Raw genomic sequence first — 16,462 nt, 5'->3', positions numbered from 1 at the left:
CCGTGTTACCATTATGATGGCTATGTCCTCCACCTTTGATACCCCCAACAGCGACCATTCTGATGGCCATACCCCATCCTGGCCGCCTCGGGCGGGGCACTCGGGAGCGAGGTTTGTAGCTAAGCGCGCAGCTGTGTCCCGGGTATAACGGGCGACGCCAGCAGTCATAATTTTTGTCTCAGGTAGGTCCCTAAGGCAGAGTCATAGTTGTGGCCAGACTTGACTCTAGCCAATGCATAGGGACGCCTAGTGACGCCTCCGACTCTGGTTAATGCTATCCCTGCCCCCGCCTTTGTCCCCCAGTTGCAAGGCAAAGCACTGCAGGGAGAGTCATGTTGTTTCCAGCTCACGGACTCTCCTGTCTCCATATGAGGTGAGCATTCTGGTCGGTGCTAGAGGCTCCGCCGCTAAATGGCTGAGACCTAGTCCAGACTCCCCAAAGCACCGGAACAAATTGTGAGCCATCTGGGTTCACGGGAGCACACTCATCACTGGGGACACTGGGTCGATATAAATAATAAAGGGGGAGATGTGGAGAGCCGTCTCCCGGGACGGGCATAGCGCATGCGCTGTAAACCTGCTCCAAAGTCCCCCCGCCCATCGAATGAGCCAAGATGGCGCCCACATCCTGCTTCCGCTTATGACGTGCACACTCACTATTCCTATCTGCCAATTGAGTGCATATGCGCGGCGCTAGATCATTGGTTATGAGTAGAGTACTTAAGAGTTTGCCCAAGCGAACCTCGGGGAGACAGCCCACTAGGAGCCGTACCTGACGGCCACATCGAGGCTGCTCTCCCGCGAGGCACTCTGCCCCGCGTGGAAACCTGTAACAGAGAATGCTTATCTAGCTTCAGTAAAAGACTTGCTCTCGCAACCGCCGTGTGGCTCGAGTCGTGACTTCCAGCCAGGTCAGTTTGCGTGGTCTGCATCTCTCTCTCTCTCATCCCTTGTTTCTCCCCTCGCCGGCCGGGGAACAGGGGTCGAGCGGGGCGGCGCCGGACAAAATTAGTTAATTATTGTTTTTGAATTGACATGCTATTCAGGGTTTTGGTTTATAACTTAATTGTACTGCTTTAGGTAACTTCCAATTTTTAACTGGATCCCATTTGAATAAACGTGATGTCTATCTCAGCATTTGCCAAGGGAAGATTAAAAAGTAAGCTGAGAGTTTAGTAGCTTTGTAACAATAGCATAAAATGTGGAATAATGAACTGTAAATGTGTCTAATTACATAAATAATGCATTTGTGTAATTGTCAAGTAAGGGGTGTGCTAATGAATCAATTATTTTTAATTGTAGGATGCTTGATTGTTTCAGAAATATAATTGATTGTAATCAAGAATCAATTAAATGTTGATAGTAATTATGTTTATCAAGTTTAAATACATGACATCATTACACTGTAACTGCTTCTGGAAGAAGAAACTAGAATGAGGTTATCATAAGTGAAGGAGAAATCGCTCATATTTATGCCATCAGCGTGGCGGTGGTAGGATGGCACAATAATGAGGTAAAAAAAGAGAAACATGTTCTCCAAGGCTTATCAGTTAAGGCTGATGGAGGCAAACTTCTCCAGCTGTGAGCTCATCAGGTCTCCGAAGCTTAGCTGAAGCAGTTTCAGCCTGTAGTGAGTGTCTGGATCAGAGACTTTTAAGATAAAAAACACAGGTGCTCTGTAGGAGGGACGTGGCCAGGTCCTCATTGAGCAATTGTTTTTGGTGAAAACTGCATTGCTGAGTTTCTCTGATTATTCAGGCCGTTTTGAAGTGTGTCTGACACCTGTCTTAGACATGCTGCTCTGCCCAAGGTGATTTGAGACCACTTCACTCTGCTAAATTCCCTGAGTTTGTCTAAATGTCATAGAAATGAATGCTACTATCTGGGAATATACTGCAGTTAATGTCCAGTAATTGTAAAATACTAGCCTGTAAGCAGTCTAGGTAACCTACGTATCTGCTACATTGTAGGAATTTAACAAAGGTTAAATGAATAAATCAAATACTTGGTCACTGATCATTAGCTAATTAAAGTATTGTTCCTAAGTGGCTACAATCTAAGAGGCTCAATCTAAGGGTTGTTGATTTTACCCATACTCTCCCACTCATTTATTCATTCATTTATACAACAACTATTTATTGAACACCTGCTATGTGCCAAGAATTGTCTGAGAAGTTTAGGATGCATTGGTATTCTAGTTTGCTGGGCTGCTGAAAGCAGTTACCATAAAATGCATTGGCTTTAACTACTGGAATTTATTAGCTTACAAACTTACAAGTTTGAGGCTGAGAAAAATGTCTAAATCAAGGCGTCATCAGGTGACGCTTTCTCCCCAAAGACTGGCTGCCAGTGATCCTGGACTCTTCTGTCACATGACAAGGCACATGGTGGTGTCTGCTGGTCTTTCCCTTCTCTTCCAGGTTTCCTTGCTTTCAGCTTCTTGTTTCCATGGCTTTTTCTCTCTTTGTCTGAGTTTCATTCTCTTATAAAGGGCCCCAATAAGAGGATTAAGACTCACCCTGAATGAGCTGGGTCACGTCTTAAATTAAGATCCGACTCATGAGAAGACCCCACTTACAGTGTGTCCACAATCGCAGGATGGATAAACTTTAAGAACACACTTTTCCGGGGTACAGCTTCGAACCATCACAACTGGTTAACAAGATAAGATAGTTCTTACTCTCATGGGTTATGTAGCAAATAAAGAAAAACAGGGAATTAAACAAGCAATTGCAATAGGATGTCACAAACGTTGGGGAATGGTACTGGATGCTATGCAAGCACGAAAGAGGTATGTCTAACCTAATCCTGAGGGGCTTCTCACCTGAGGAGACAGGCTGAAGCCTGAGGCGTGAGCCACGTAAAAGGAGGGCAGGAGTGTCCCCGGCAGAGGGAGTAGCTGGTACAATGGCTTGAGAGACTTGCTTTAAGTACCTGAAATAAACTCGGTTTTACCGGAAGGCTTTCACCAGCTACATCACGGAGAAAGCATTGGGAAGCACGAAAGAATGGAGCCCATTTGGGAGGCTTGAAATTGCCACCTGTTAACAGCTAAACTCAGCGGACAGTTTTCAGCCTTTATTTTATTTGATTCCTGTGTTTCATTTTACCCCAAGGCCAGTTACTCTTTCTTTCTTGAAATTCCTTCCTCTCTTAGCTTCTATGACACATATCTTCCACAGATCTACTCTTTCTTCTGTTTTTATGTTTGTTTTCCTCCAGTCCTCTTCTGTCTGACTTTCCAGCGTCATCTCCTTTGGTTTAGCCTTCCATGCATCAAACCACAGCATTCCTCTTCATGTTCCTTGAAATATTGTTCTGAGTCCTGTTGTTCTTGTTGATGCTACCTGGACTCTGCCTTCCCACCCTGCTTCCTTACTCCTTCCCTGGGAGACGCCCCTTCCACCTTCAAGTCACTGCTTTAATGTTTCCTTCTCTGTGTAGTTTTCCCTGTGCCAATATAGCAGCTTTTACATATTTCTTTTGTATTACCTATAATTTTGTTGTTGCTTGTCTTAGCCTGATCCTCCTCTAGAAGAGTTATTATTGTTTTTCGATCAAAGTAAAAATAAAAACAGTGAACACTTACCCAGTAACAAAAGTCAGGGATGTCCTAAATTCATTTAATCCTCCCAACAACCCAGTGATGATGGTCATATTATCTTCCTTATTTGAAGACACTGAGGCACAGGGAGGTTAAGTGATGCAACCTTTCTAGTAAATGGTAGAGCAGATGTCGGAACCCAGGCTATCTGATTTCAGAGTCTGTGCTCCTAACCACGATGTGATCGGAATACTGGGGTCCAACAAGGAGTATTTTTATTAAGTCAATTTTTTTCCCACAAGTTAGCCATGTAGTGTGCTATATTTGCCTATTCTTTTTCATACAATGTTTTGTTTCCCCTTAAGTTAATAATTTCTATTCATTCATTTAGTTTTCTATGTACTTATGCCCCCAGACTCTCCTTTTGATATATTCAAACACAACCAATGGGCATTGTTTCAGTTTCCTTTTTTACAAATTGGAAATTTCCTGAGAAGCTTGCACCTTCCTTCTCTTCAGGGTTGTTATGTGGCTTGTCTTCCCCACCATCGTGGTAGTTTCCTCGACCTCCCTCCTATGTTGTATTCCTTTTTCTCATTCTACAATTACTGTTTTCTTGGCTCACTCCCTACTGTTGGTGAGCACAGTTTTCAGTAGCTTCATAAGTTAAGGTGCATGGGAGGTAAATATTTTGAGTCCTTATGTTTAAAAACTTGAATAAAACTTCATCTATGTATGCACAATTCTAGATTGGATGTCCTTCTCCCTTTGGACTTTTAAAGGCATTGCTTTGTTATCTTCCGATTTCTAGGTTGCTTTTGAGATATCTGTTGCTATTCTTTTTGTTCTTTTGTATGTGACCTTACTTTTTTTCTCCACATGCTTTTAGAATAATGTAAAAAATTATGAAATGTGTACTATGTGTCTGACACTGTTCTAAGTCTCTTAAATGTATTAAGCTAATATTCAAAATAATTCCACGAAGTAGATCATATTATTATTTCTGTTTTAGCCATAACTTGTCTAAGGTCACACAGATAGTAAGTGGTGGAGCTGGAAATTAAAACCAGGCAGTGTGAACACTGATCCCATCCTGTACACCACCACCTCGGTGTTGGGGATCGAATCATGCCCCCTATAAAAGGCATGTTCCCGTCCCAGCCCCTGGTGCTGTGGGTGTGAACCCAGTTTTAAATAGGACTTTTGAAGATGTTATTAGTTAAGGTGTGCCCAAACGGAATGAGTGTGGGTCATAGCGAACATGGCTGAAGTCCAATATTATAAGCAAAGGAAACTGGACACAGAAAGAGATGCCACAGTAGAAGCAAGAAGCTGAAAGGCAATGGAACCCAGAAGAGAAAGGAGACACTACCATCTGCATTGCCATGTGATGGAAAAGCCAAGTGTGTTAGGGTTCTCTAGGGAAACAGAATCAATGAGAGATATCTATGAATATAAAATTTATAAAAGTATCTCACACAACTGTGGATATACATGAGTCCAAATTCCGTAGGGCAGTCAGCAAACTGACAATTTCAACTGATGTTCGATGAACTCCTCAGGAAACAAACTGGCAACTTCAACGAACTCCTCAGGAAATGCTTCTGGTCAGCCAAAGAAGAAGTGAAGGTCCTCTATCTGTCTCGCTTAAAAATCTTCAACCGACTGATTGGATTAAATCCAGCCAACTGCATTCTCTCATTGTGGAAGACACGCCCTTCAGTGAGTCACCAGTCACAGCTGCAGCCAATTGACTGATGATTTAATAAACCAGCCTGTTGGTTTATTAACCAGCCACAAACGTCCTCGCAGCAATGGTTACGCCAGGGCTTGCTTGACCAGACAGCTGGGTACCATCACCTGGCCAAGTGGACACATGAACTTAACCATCATACAAAGGAATCCCAAAGATTGCCAGCCAGCCAGAAGACACTGACCCAGAGGAAGCAAGCCTTCTAGCTTCTCAAACTGTGAAACAATAAATTCCTGTTCTTAAGCCAATCCATTTTATGGTATTTGCTTTAGCAACAGAGAAAGTAAAACAACTGGTATCTTCTCTTTAACTTGTCATTCAGAACCTTCATGATGATGTGCTTTGAAGTGGCTATTTTTTATTCTTTGCACTGGACACTGAATTAGTACATATCCTACAATTACTGAAAATTTTTTTTTATTATTATTTGATAATTTCTTCCCCTCTTTCTGTTCTCCTACTTTTTGATGTTGGATTTCTGGACTGATATCCTAATTTTCTTCTATTTTCACTACCATTTTTCTACTTTTTTGTTTTTGTTCTACTTTATGATCTAAACTTTCAATCTTTTTTTAAATTTTATTATTGTACTTTCAATTTCCAAGAGTTTTTACATTTTCTCTGAATGTAGCATGTTGCTCTTATTTTACAAATGCAGTTTCTCTTTCTTTTTTAAGGATGTTAATTATCATTTCTTTAAAATTTTTTCTATGCACCTATTCTTTCTTTCTGAGTCACTTTTTTGTTTGTTTTTTTCTGGGCATTTCTTTTTCATGTTAGTAGTTTCCCTCAAATAATCTGGTGATATCTGGCTCTTCTGTTCCTATTTGTGAGTGACTCACTAAAACATGATTGGAAGCTTTGTGTACACAGGTGGGCTTTGTGTGAAGTAGGGGGCTTTATGATAGGATGCTGGGTTGGGGAGTGTGCCAGTTTGAATGTATTATGTCCCCCAGAAAAAGCCATATTCTTTGATGCAATCTTGTGGGGCAGACACTTTAGTGCTGATTAAATTGGAATTCCTTGAGTGTTTCCATGGAGATGTGCCCCACCCAATTGCAGGTGATAACTCTGACAATTTCCATGGAGGTGTGGCCCCACCCATTCAGCGTGGGCCTTGATTACTGGAGCAGTATATAAGCTCAAACAGAAGGAGCCAGTTTGCTACAGCCAAGAGGGACACTTTGAAGAATGCACTGGAACTGAGAGAGGAGCTTCAGCTTACAGAAACACTTTGGAGATGGCCTTTGAAAGCAGACTTTTGTTCCAGAGAAGCTGAGAGAGGACAAATGCCCCAGGAGCAACTAAGAGTGACATTTTAAAGAGCTGAGGCCTAGAGAGGAACATCCTGGGAGAAAGCCATTTTGAAACCAGAAATTGGAGCAGACACTGGCCACTTGCCTTCCCAGCTAACAGAGGTTTTCCTGATGCCATTGGCCATCCTCCAGTGAAGGTACCCAATTGTTGATGCCTTACTTTGACACTGTATGACCTTAAGACTGTAATTGAATAACCAAATAACCCCCCTTTTATAAAAGCCAATCCATCTCTGGTGTTTTGCATTCTGGCAGCATTAGCAAACTAGAACAGATTTTGGTACCAGGAGTGGGGTGCTTGTGCTGCTGTGTTTGAAATACCAAACACTTTGGAGTGGCTTTTTAAATGGATAAGGGGAAGATTCTTGAAGAATTGTGAGGAGCTTGACAGAAAAGGCCTAAACTGCTTTGATGAGACTGTTTGTGGAAATATGGACTCTAAAGATACTTCTGATGAGGCCTTGAACAGAAATGATGAATGTGTTGTTCCAAACTGGAAGAAAGGAGATCCTTGTTTTAAAGTGGCAGAGAATTTGGCAAAATTGAGTCCTGGTGTCAGATGGAAGGAAGAATTCGAAAGCGACAACCTGGAATACTTAGCTGAGGAGATCTCCAGACTACGTGTGGAGGATGTACCCTGGCTTCTCCTTGCAACTTATTGTAAAATGCGAGCAGAGAGAGATAAACTTAGAACTGAACCCTTGGGTTCAAAGAAACCAGAAGCTGATGGCTTGGAAAATTATGGGCTGCCAGGGGGTGGAATCCCAGAAGCTACAGCCCAATGTGAGGATGTAACCAAACATGGAACCCAGCCATCATTTCAGTATAAGCCAAGATTGGAAAAGGAGTTAAGCAGAAAGGATTTGTGGAAAGTCCTATTGTCTGATGGCTTTGACCCCTGTGTGCTTCCTGCAAAGCCAACAGAATTTTTGCGAGATCTTTATGGACAGAGCCATTGCTGTTCTGGACTGGAGGAGACAGACAAGGGACAAATTGAAGGAAAAATTTCTTCAAAGACAGAGCCATGGAGGTTGAGGTCTGGAGTCAAGAGGCCTTGGGCTGGGAGAGCAGAGTGGCCCACATGCATGGGAAGAGTGAGTTTGCTCCAGAGGTCGAGGGTGGGCATTCCAACTTGATGCTCTGGAAAAGTTTTGCCACCCCAGGTCCCAAAGAGGGTGGAGCACATTCCCAGGAGAATGGGGAGAGCCTGACTGCCACCCCACTGCTCTGAAGGGGCTGAGCATGTGCCCCAGAGATGGAAGGGAATCTGGGTGCTGCCCCAATGTTTGAGGAGGGTGGGGCCAAGAAGGTGGTCTCCCCAATGTGTGGATATGTTGGAGCACTCACTCAAGCATTTGGAGAGGAAAGGGCTGCCATAAAGGCCCTTAGGAAGGGTTAGACTCCTGCTCTCTCAAGCCCCAAGGATGCAATGTCATTCTGTAAATGACTCTCAGACTTTGAAATCTAATGGAGTTTGTCCTGTGGGTTTTAGGAACTGTTTTGGTCCTGTTAACCCTGTTTTCCTTACACTTTCTCCTTATGGCAATGGGAATGTTTATCCTATGAATGTCCCTCTTTTGTATATTGGAAGCACATAACTTGTTCTAAGTTCACAGATCCACAGCTAGAGGGGAATTATGCCTTAGGACTGACCACACCTATAATTGATTTTCATGGGATCTTGTACTGAACTATTGTTACTGGTTTTTGTGATATTGTGATGGGATGAATGTATTTTGTATTTGGAAAGAATATGTTTTTCTGGGGTCCAGGTGGTGGAATGTGCCGGTTTGAATGTATTATGTCCCCCAGAAAAAGCCATATTCTTTGATGCAATCTTGTGGGGCAGACATTTTAGTGCTGATTAGATTGGAATTCTTGGAATGTTTCCATGGAGATGTGCCCCACCCAACTGTAGGTGATAACTCTGATAAGATAATTTCCATGGAGGTGTGGCCCCACCCATTCAGCATGGGCCTTGATTAGTTTATGGAGCAGTATATAAGCTCAGACAGAAGGAGCCAGTTTGCTACAGCCAAGAGAGACACTTTGAAGAATGCACTGGAACTGAGAGAGGAACTTCAGATTACAGAGACACTTTGGAGATGGCCTTTGAAAACAGACTTTTGCTCCAGAGAAGTTAAGAGAGGACAAACACCCCAGGAGCAACTAAGAGTGACATTTTGAGGAGCTGAGGCCTAGAGAGGAACGTCCTGGGAGAAAGCCATTTTGCAACCAGGCCACTTGCCTTCCCAGCTAACAGAGGTTTTCCAGATGCCATCAGCCATCCTCCAGTGAAGGTACCTGATTGTTGATGCCTTACTTTGACACTTTATGGCCTTAAGACTGTAACTGAATAACCAAATAACCCCCCTTTTATAAAAGCCAATCCATCTCTGGTGTTTTGCATTCTGGCAGCATTAGCAAACTAGAAGAGGGAGTCAGTGATTTTGTTTTGGGAATCCCAACTGACAGAAGCTATACATCTTTTCCCTTAGGCTAGTTGGTTTCCTTACCAAAAAATTCTCCAGTCTTTGGCCTGAATTTTGATGTTAACATTCTGGAAGTGGAGTGTGGAGGAAGGGGGTGGTATGTCAGGCTTCAGTTAGGACTCCCCTTCTTCTCCCTTCCAGCCCCTTGAAAACTGTAGTTGTATAGACAGTAAGTGTGTGTGTGTGTGGGGGGGGGGGTACAAGGCAGGTGCCCATGTGGAATGGTGTGGGGAGAGGCAAGAGAGTTCAGAGCAGAGGAAGGAGAGTGCCCACATAGAGGGGCAGCTCAGTGCCGAGTGTTGCACTCCAAGTGGAATAGTCTTTTATAAAGATCTGACCTTTGGAATCAGATTGTGAATAGTAGCAGCATGGCAGATGTCTCAAGTAGTGGCAACTGCTAAAAAACCTGACGTAATGGCTACCTTTAGTGACTTGCTATATGTCATTGTTTGGAACTGTATGTGCCCCAGGAAAACATGTTCTTAAATTTAGTCCATTCCTGTTTGTATGGACTCATTGTAGGTGAGACTTTTTGATGAGGCTACTTCAGTTAAGGTGTGACCCACCTTAATCTTTGTGGTTCTTATTCCTCTTATTGGAATCTTTTATAAGACAATGAAATTCAGACACACACAGAGAAAGCCATGAAAGCAAGAAGCTGAAATCAATGAAACCCGGAAGAGAAGGGAGAGATCAGAAGACATCTCTATGTGCTTTGCCATTTGGTAGAGGAGCCAAGGATCTCCAGCAGCTGGTCTTCAGGAAGAAAGCATCACCTTGATGATGCCTTAATTTTGACATTTTCTTGGCCTCAAACTGTAAGCTAATAAATTCCTGTTATTCAAGCCAAACCGTTTCATGGTCTCTGCTTTAAGCAGCCTTGAAAACTAAAACACTATAGAACTCCAGTGTGTCACCCAGAATATCATCATCCTCTCAGGATCTCAGCATCCCTATCTGTAAAATGAGGGAGTTACATTGGATCACTAATGTTCCTGCCAACTCTAAAAATATGAGGCAGCATGGAAAGGGCAGTTGGTTGGTTGTTGGCCTTATGCCCTGTCTATAAAAACTACCGCAATTATCTCACACTCAAAATCTCAAAGTCATGTGCAGACTATCTTAGTAGTTCAGTGACTTCAAAACTTTTTTTTTTTCCTTTACTTTAAAGAAAGTAGCACTTTTTTCCCCCAGAGGGCAAAATTAAGACCACCAATCTATTTCCCGCCTTCTGCTCTTCCCATTAGGTTGCAGGGTCTGTTTTGTAATCTCCAGTTGAGAGTTCTCTCTGTGTCGCCTTTTATCTTACAGGCTTTCTGTGTGTACTCGGAAGTCAGTATTGAGTGGCCCTGGAGTGGGACAAGCCTGCAAAGACTTTATGTGACTTTTTGGATCATCCTCACATCCATGGCTGAGTGAGAGGTCACTTGTCCTGCTCCCTGGCGTAGTTCTCGTCTCAAGGATTTTAAATTGTGTCCTTTCTAGCCTAGCTCCTCACTAGGCTCTGGGCTCCTTCAGAGCAGGAGCCATGTGTTGAGACAATTGGTGGGAAGAGATTTGTAAAATAGATTAATCCCAGAAAATATGTTAGCTCCGTGTTTCCCAAGATGATCCAGAGACCACCCAAGAGCAAGTGTATGTTAAAAATGCAAATTATTTGGCTCTGCATCCAAACAAGTAAATCAGAATCTCAGCTGCAGGGTGCCTGCATTTTGAATGTTATTAAAATCCACTGATATTTGAGACCATCTGGGTTAACTAGTGAATGCTAACTCACATGTGATTCTTTAGATTTCTGCTGAGAAATGATCTCTGTAGCCCTAAACACCAAGCATGGTGTCAATACAAAGCAGGTTGGCAAATGAATGAATGAGTATGCTTACATAACCAAAGGCATGGACACGCATGCGCACACATACAACACACAACACACACACACACACACACACACACACACATACACACACACTGATCAAATGTAAAGTATAGTCAAAGAGAGGTGGGATTGGTTAGAAAAAAGCTTCAAAACTTTGACAGGTTTCATTGGCATTATTTTTCTCCTATTGAATATATGTTCCAAACTCAGCCTTGGCCCCAGGTGTGTGGAGGTGGTAGATCTTTGAATTCAGCATGGAGGTGTAGGAGCTTTAAATTTTATTATTATTTTTTTGATGAGTACATTCTTCCATCTAATTAACTTTTCACTAACTGGCGATGGTAGTATTATTTTCCCGCTGTGCCCTCACCTCTGATTGGCTGTATTTTTCCTTCCTTCCAAGCACACTTACTTGTATTGTCCAAGATAGACTTCATTTAAAGTTCTACTTGCATTTATAATCACTCCTGAACTTATTACATGAATTTCTCTATTACCTGTTACTTCTCTTGGTTTAATATAATACACATGTTTCCTGAATGTGCTAGTCTGGGTCATATTACAGTTATTTAATATGCAACTTACTGTTCTCTGAGTTCTTGCAATTAACTAATTAATTCATCATGTTTCTTTAGTATTTACTATCTCCCAGGCATGTGTTCAGTGCAGGAGAACGGAAGCCAGTAACACATAATCTTTACTCTTAAGGAGCTCATAGTCTAGTTAGAAGAGAGATGGGAAAATATATCATGGAAAATATGTTAAGGTATTGTAATGGATGTATTAGCTGAGATCCCAAGGAGAACACAAGTTCTTCCTGGGGTTGGAAGCAGGATTTAGTGAGGATTTGGGTTTCAAGTGGTGGTACATGGATTGTCTTGAAAGAAAAGTGAATTTGACTGATGGAGGAGGGGGATAGATGCTCAAAGCAGAGGGAATAACAGATATGTAGCTCCTGGGCTCTGGGGAAATATGAGATAATATCTGACTGTGGTATAGAAAGTCATGTTGGGGGTAGGAAAGAGGGAGGCAGGGACAAGAATGACATACAAAAGGGGATTAGAGAACAGACTCATTGATTAGAAGGTGTTTGATAATATGGTACTCTTCTGCACTTTTTGTGAAACAATAATGTCACAAGGGTTTAGGAAAAGGAAAAAAACCAGTATAATTTGGAGACACCAGAAGAAATGGACCTTGACATGGATCTGGAGTGTGGGCAAGATTTGGCAGGAAAGAAAGAAGGTGTGTATTTGTGTTGATACATGTGTGTGTGTGTGTGTGGGGGGGTGTTGGATCCCTGAACACATAAGGGAAAGGGAATGAACCTTACCTGTCTGCCCAGGGGTGTGACACTGTGCCTTTGTGGGTGCAATGTGATAGCACATGTAGCCATGACTAAGGAGAATGAGACCATCCTGCAAAGAAGAGGGACTCATATTTTCTTATATTTGATATGTCAAAAATTGAAACATTATGTATGGTACAATCTGCAAAACCACCACACAGAATATGTGAAGAGGCCAGAGAGAAATCTTTCATTGAGGGGAAGTAGGGAGATACAGCTTGTATCAGCTAGGATTTTCCAGAGAAAGAGAAATAGAGGGAGAGGGAGAGGAAGAGAGAAATTATAAGGAATTGGTTCATGCAACCACAGGGGCTGGCAAGTCTGAACTTTGTAGGGCAGGACAGAAGCTGGAAACTCTGATAAAGGAGATGTTGAAGTCCTTAGTCCAAATTCACCAGGAGAAGCTGACTGGCTAGAAATTCTGGCAGGAGCCAATGCTGAAGTTGAGGCAGACATTCTTCTGAACTCTGAAAACTCAGTTCTGGCTTTTAAGACCTTCATCTAAGTGAATTAAGAGATTACTGACATTGCTGAGGATGATCTCCTTTGTTGATTGTAGATGCAATCAGGTGATTGTAGATACAATCAATTGATTGCAGATGCAAATCCCATCTATGAAATACCCTCACAGAGATAAGCAGGCCAGTGCTTAACCAAATAACTGGACACCATAAACTAGCAAAGCAGAACATGAAATTACCATCACATAGCTGGATAGGGAAGTTTAGGGCAAAATATGGAGGATTTGAATAACAAAAGCCAGGACTTGATTCATAGTCAATAAGTAGCTATTGATGGTTCTTGTTAGGAGGAAATATACTGTTCACACTTGGAAATTATTATTTTATATTCTAATGATTTTAAAGATTTGGTTCTACTAGAAGTCTAGCAAAGCTGGACTAGCATTCCCCCTCCCCACAAAATGTACCAGATATTTTTGTGAATCAGTGAATACTGACAATATATGAAAACCCATCCATCAAGGAAGCAGGAAAGGGAATGAAATGTATACTGTGAAGTTATATGAAAAAGACAAATATTTTTAAATAAAATATAAGTGAATAATAGTGCAAAAGATGTCATAAAGTCCCAGTTATGAAGTGTTGGTATATACAGGCATACCTTCTTTTATTGCACTTCACTTTATTACACTTTGCAGATATTGTGTTTTTTACAAATTTAAGGTTTATGGCAACCCTATGTTGGACAAGTCTATGAGTGCCATTTTTCCTATAGCATGTGCTCATTCTGTGTCTCTGTGTCACATTTTGGTAATTCTCACAATATTTCAAACTTTTTCATTTTTATTATATCTGTTGTGTGATCTGTGATCAGTGATCTCTGATGTTACTATTTTGGTTATTTTGGGGTGCCATGGACCATGCCCATATGACGGTGAATTTAATGGCTATTTGTTGTGTGAAGTCTGGCTGCTCCACCAATTTGCCGTTTCCCCATCACTGTCCCTCTCCTTGGGTCCCCTAGACACAACAATAATCAAATTAGGCCAATTAATAGCCCTACAATGGCCTCTAAGTGTCCAAGTGAAAGGAAGAGTCTCCTGTCTCTCACTTGAAAACAAAAGCTAGAAATGATTAAGCTTAGTGAGAAAGACGTACCAAAAGCCAAGATAGACTGAAAGCTAGGCCTCTTGCACAAAACAGACAAGTTGTGAATGCAAAGGAAAAGTTCTTAAAGGAAATTAAAAGAGCTACTCCACTGAACACATGAATGAAAAGAAAACAAAACAGCCTTATTGCTGAAATGGAGAAAGTTTGAGTGGTCTGGATAGAAGATCAAACCAGCTACAACATTCCCTTAAGCAATAGCCTAATCTAGAATAAGGCCTTAACTGAAGTCTGTGAAGCAGAAAGAGGTGAGGAAGCTGCAGAAGAAAAGTCTGAAGCTAGCAGAGATTGGTTCATGAGGTTTAAGGAAAGAAGCTGTCTCTATGACACAAAAGGGCAAGGTGAGGCAGCAAGTGCTGTTGTAGCAGTAGCAAGTTATCCAGAAGACCCAGCTAAGACACATTTGAAGGTGGCTACACTAAACAACAAATTTTCAATGTAGAGGAATCAGCCTTATATTCAAAGAAGATGCCAAAAGGACTTTTATAGCTAGAGAGGAAAGTCAATGCCTGGGTTCAAAGCTTCAAAGGACAGGCTGACTTATTAGGTGCTAATGCAGCTGGTGACGTTAAGTTGAAGCCATTGCTCATTTTACCATTCTGAAAATCTTAGGGCCCTTAAGAACTATGCTAAATAAACTTTGCCTGTGCTCCATAAATGGAACTGAAAGCACATCTGTTTGCAGCATGGTTTACTGAATATTTTAAGCCTACTGTTAAGACTTATAGTCCAGAAAAAAAAGATTACTTTCAAAATATTACTGTTCATTGACAATGCACCTGGTCACCCAAGAACTCTGATGGAGATGTACAATAAGATTAGTGTTATTTTCATGTCTGCTAACACAACATCCACTCGGCAGCCTATGGATTGTATGGCTATAGCTGCCATAGATAGTGTTCCCTCTGATGGATGTGGATAGAGTAAATTGAAAACCTTCTGGAAAGGGTTTACTATTTTAGATACCAATAAGAACATTCATGATTCATGGGAGGAGGTAAAAATATCAACATTAACAGGTGTTTGAAAGAAGGTGAGTCCAACCCTCATGAAGGACTCTGAGGGGTTCAAGATGTCAGTGGAGGAAGTAACTGCAGATGTGGTAGGAAATAGCAAAAGAAGTAGAATTAGAAGTGGAGCCTGAACGTGTGACTGAATTGCTGCAATCTCATGATAAAACTTGAACAGATGAAAAGTTGCTTCTTATGGATAAGCAAAGAACATTTGTTTCTTGACATGAAATCTACTCCTGGCGAAGATGCTGAGAACATTGTTGAAATGACAACAAAGGATTTAGAATATTATATAAATTTAGTTGATAAAGCAGCAGCAGGGTGTGAGAAGACTGTCTCCAATTTTGAAAGAAGTTCAGTAATTTTCCTATGTCTTGGATTTTGTTGTTTGGTATTGATGTTCTTAGGAATGTGGTATGTGCTTTCAATAGTTATTTTTTAAATGCATATTTTTAATTTCAAGAAATTTTTTTGAAATTGGGTAAAATGCTATCAAACAGCATCACATGCTATAGAGAAATCTTTTGTGAAAGGAAGAGTCAATTGATGGGGCAAACTTCATCGTCTTATATTAAGAATTGCTGCAGCCACCCCAACCTTCAGCAACTCCCACCCTGATCAGTCAGCAGCTATCAACATTGAGGCAAGACCCTTCACCAGCAAAAAGATACATGACTTACTGAAGGCTCAGATGATGGTTAGCATTTTTTAGCAATAAGATATTTTGATATTAAGGCTTGTATATATATATACATATATATATATATATATATATTTAGACATAATGCTGTCTCAAACTTAGGCTACAGTATAGTGTAAACATAACTTTTATACGCACTGGGAAACCAAAAAAATTTGTGTGACTCACTTTATTGCAATATTTGCTTTATTGTGGTGGTCTGGAACTGAACCTTCAATATCTCCAAGGTATGCTTGTTATAGGATATTTTAATATCCTTGTCTCAGCAATTGATAATACAACTAGACAAAAATCAATAAAGATGCACATGATCTGGAGAAAATTCATCAGCCATCCCTGAGGTAGCTGATATGATAGAGCAGTAAAGTCAATGAATGCAGATTACACATTCCTTTCAAGAACCCATGCTATGTTTACCAAGGTGAACCAAATACTGGGCCCAAAAGAGAAATCTCATTAAATATAAAATGTTAGATATCATGCAGATTGTGTTCTCTGATCAAAACAGAAATCAGTTAAATATATCTTGAAACACTCCAAATACTATGAAATTGACCAGCAAACTTCTAAGTAATCCATGGGTCACAGAAGAAATCACTTGGAAAATTAGAAAATATTTTAAACCGAATAATAATGAAAATACAACAGATTAAATATGTGGAAAGCAGCTAAAGCAGTGCTTACTGGGAAATTTATATCTTTAAATGCTTGTATTATAAAAGAAAGACAGAAAACCCTAAAATGAATTACTTAAAGTTCTACTTCTAGAAGCCTGAAAATGAAGAGCAAAGT

Source organism: Choloepus didactylus, chromosome 20 (assembly GCF_015220235.1).
Source record: "Choloepus didactylus isolate mChoDid1 chromosome 20, mChoDid1.pri, whole genome shotgun sequence".
In the NCBI taxonomy this organism is placed as follows: domain Eukaryota; kingdom Metazoa; phylum Chordata; class Mammalia; order Pilosa; family Megalonychidae; genus Choloepus; species Choloepus didactylus.
Note: the sequence above shows the minus strand (reverse complement) of the source record.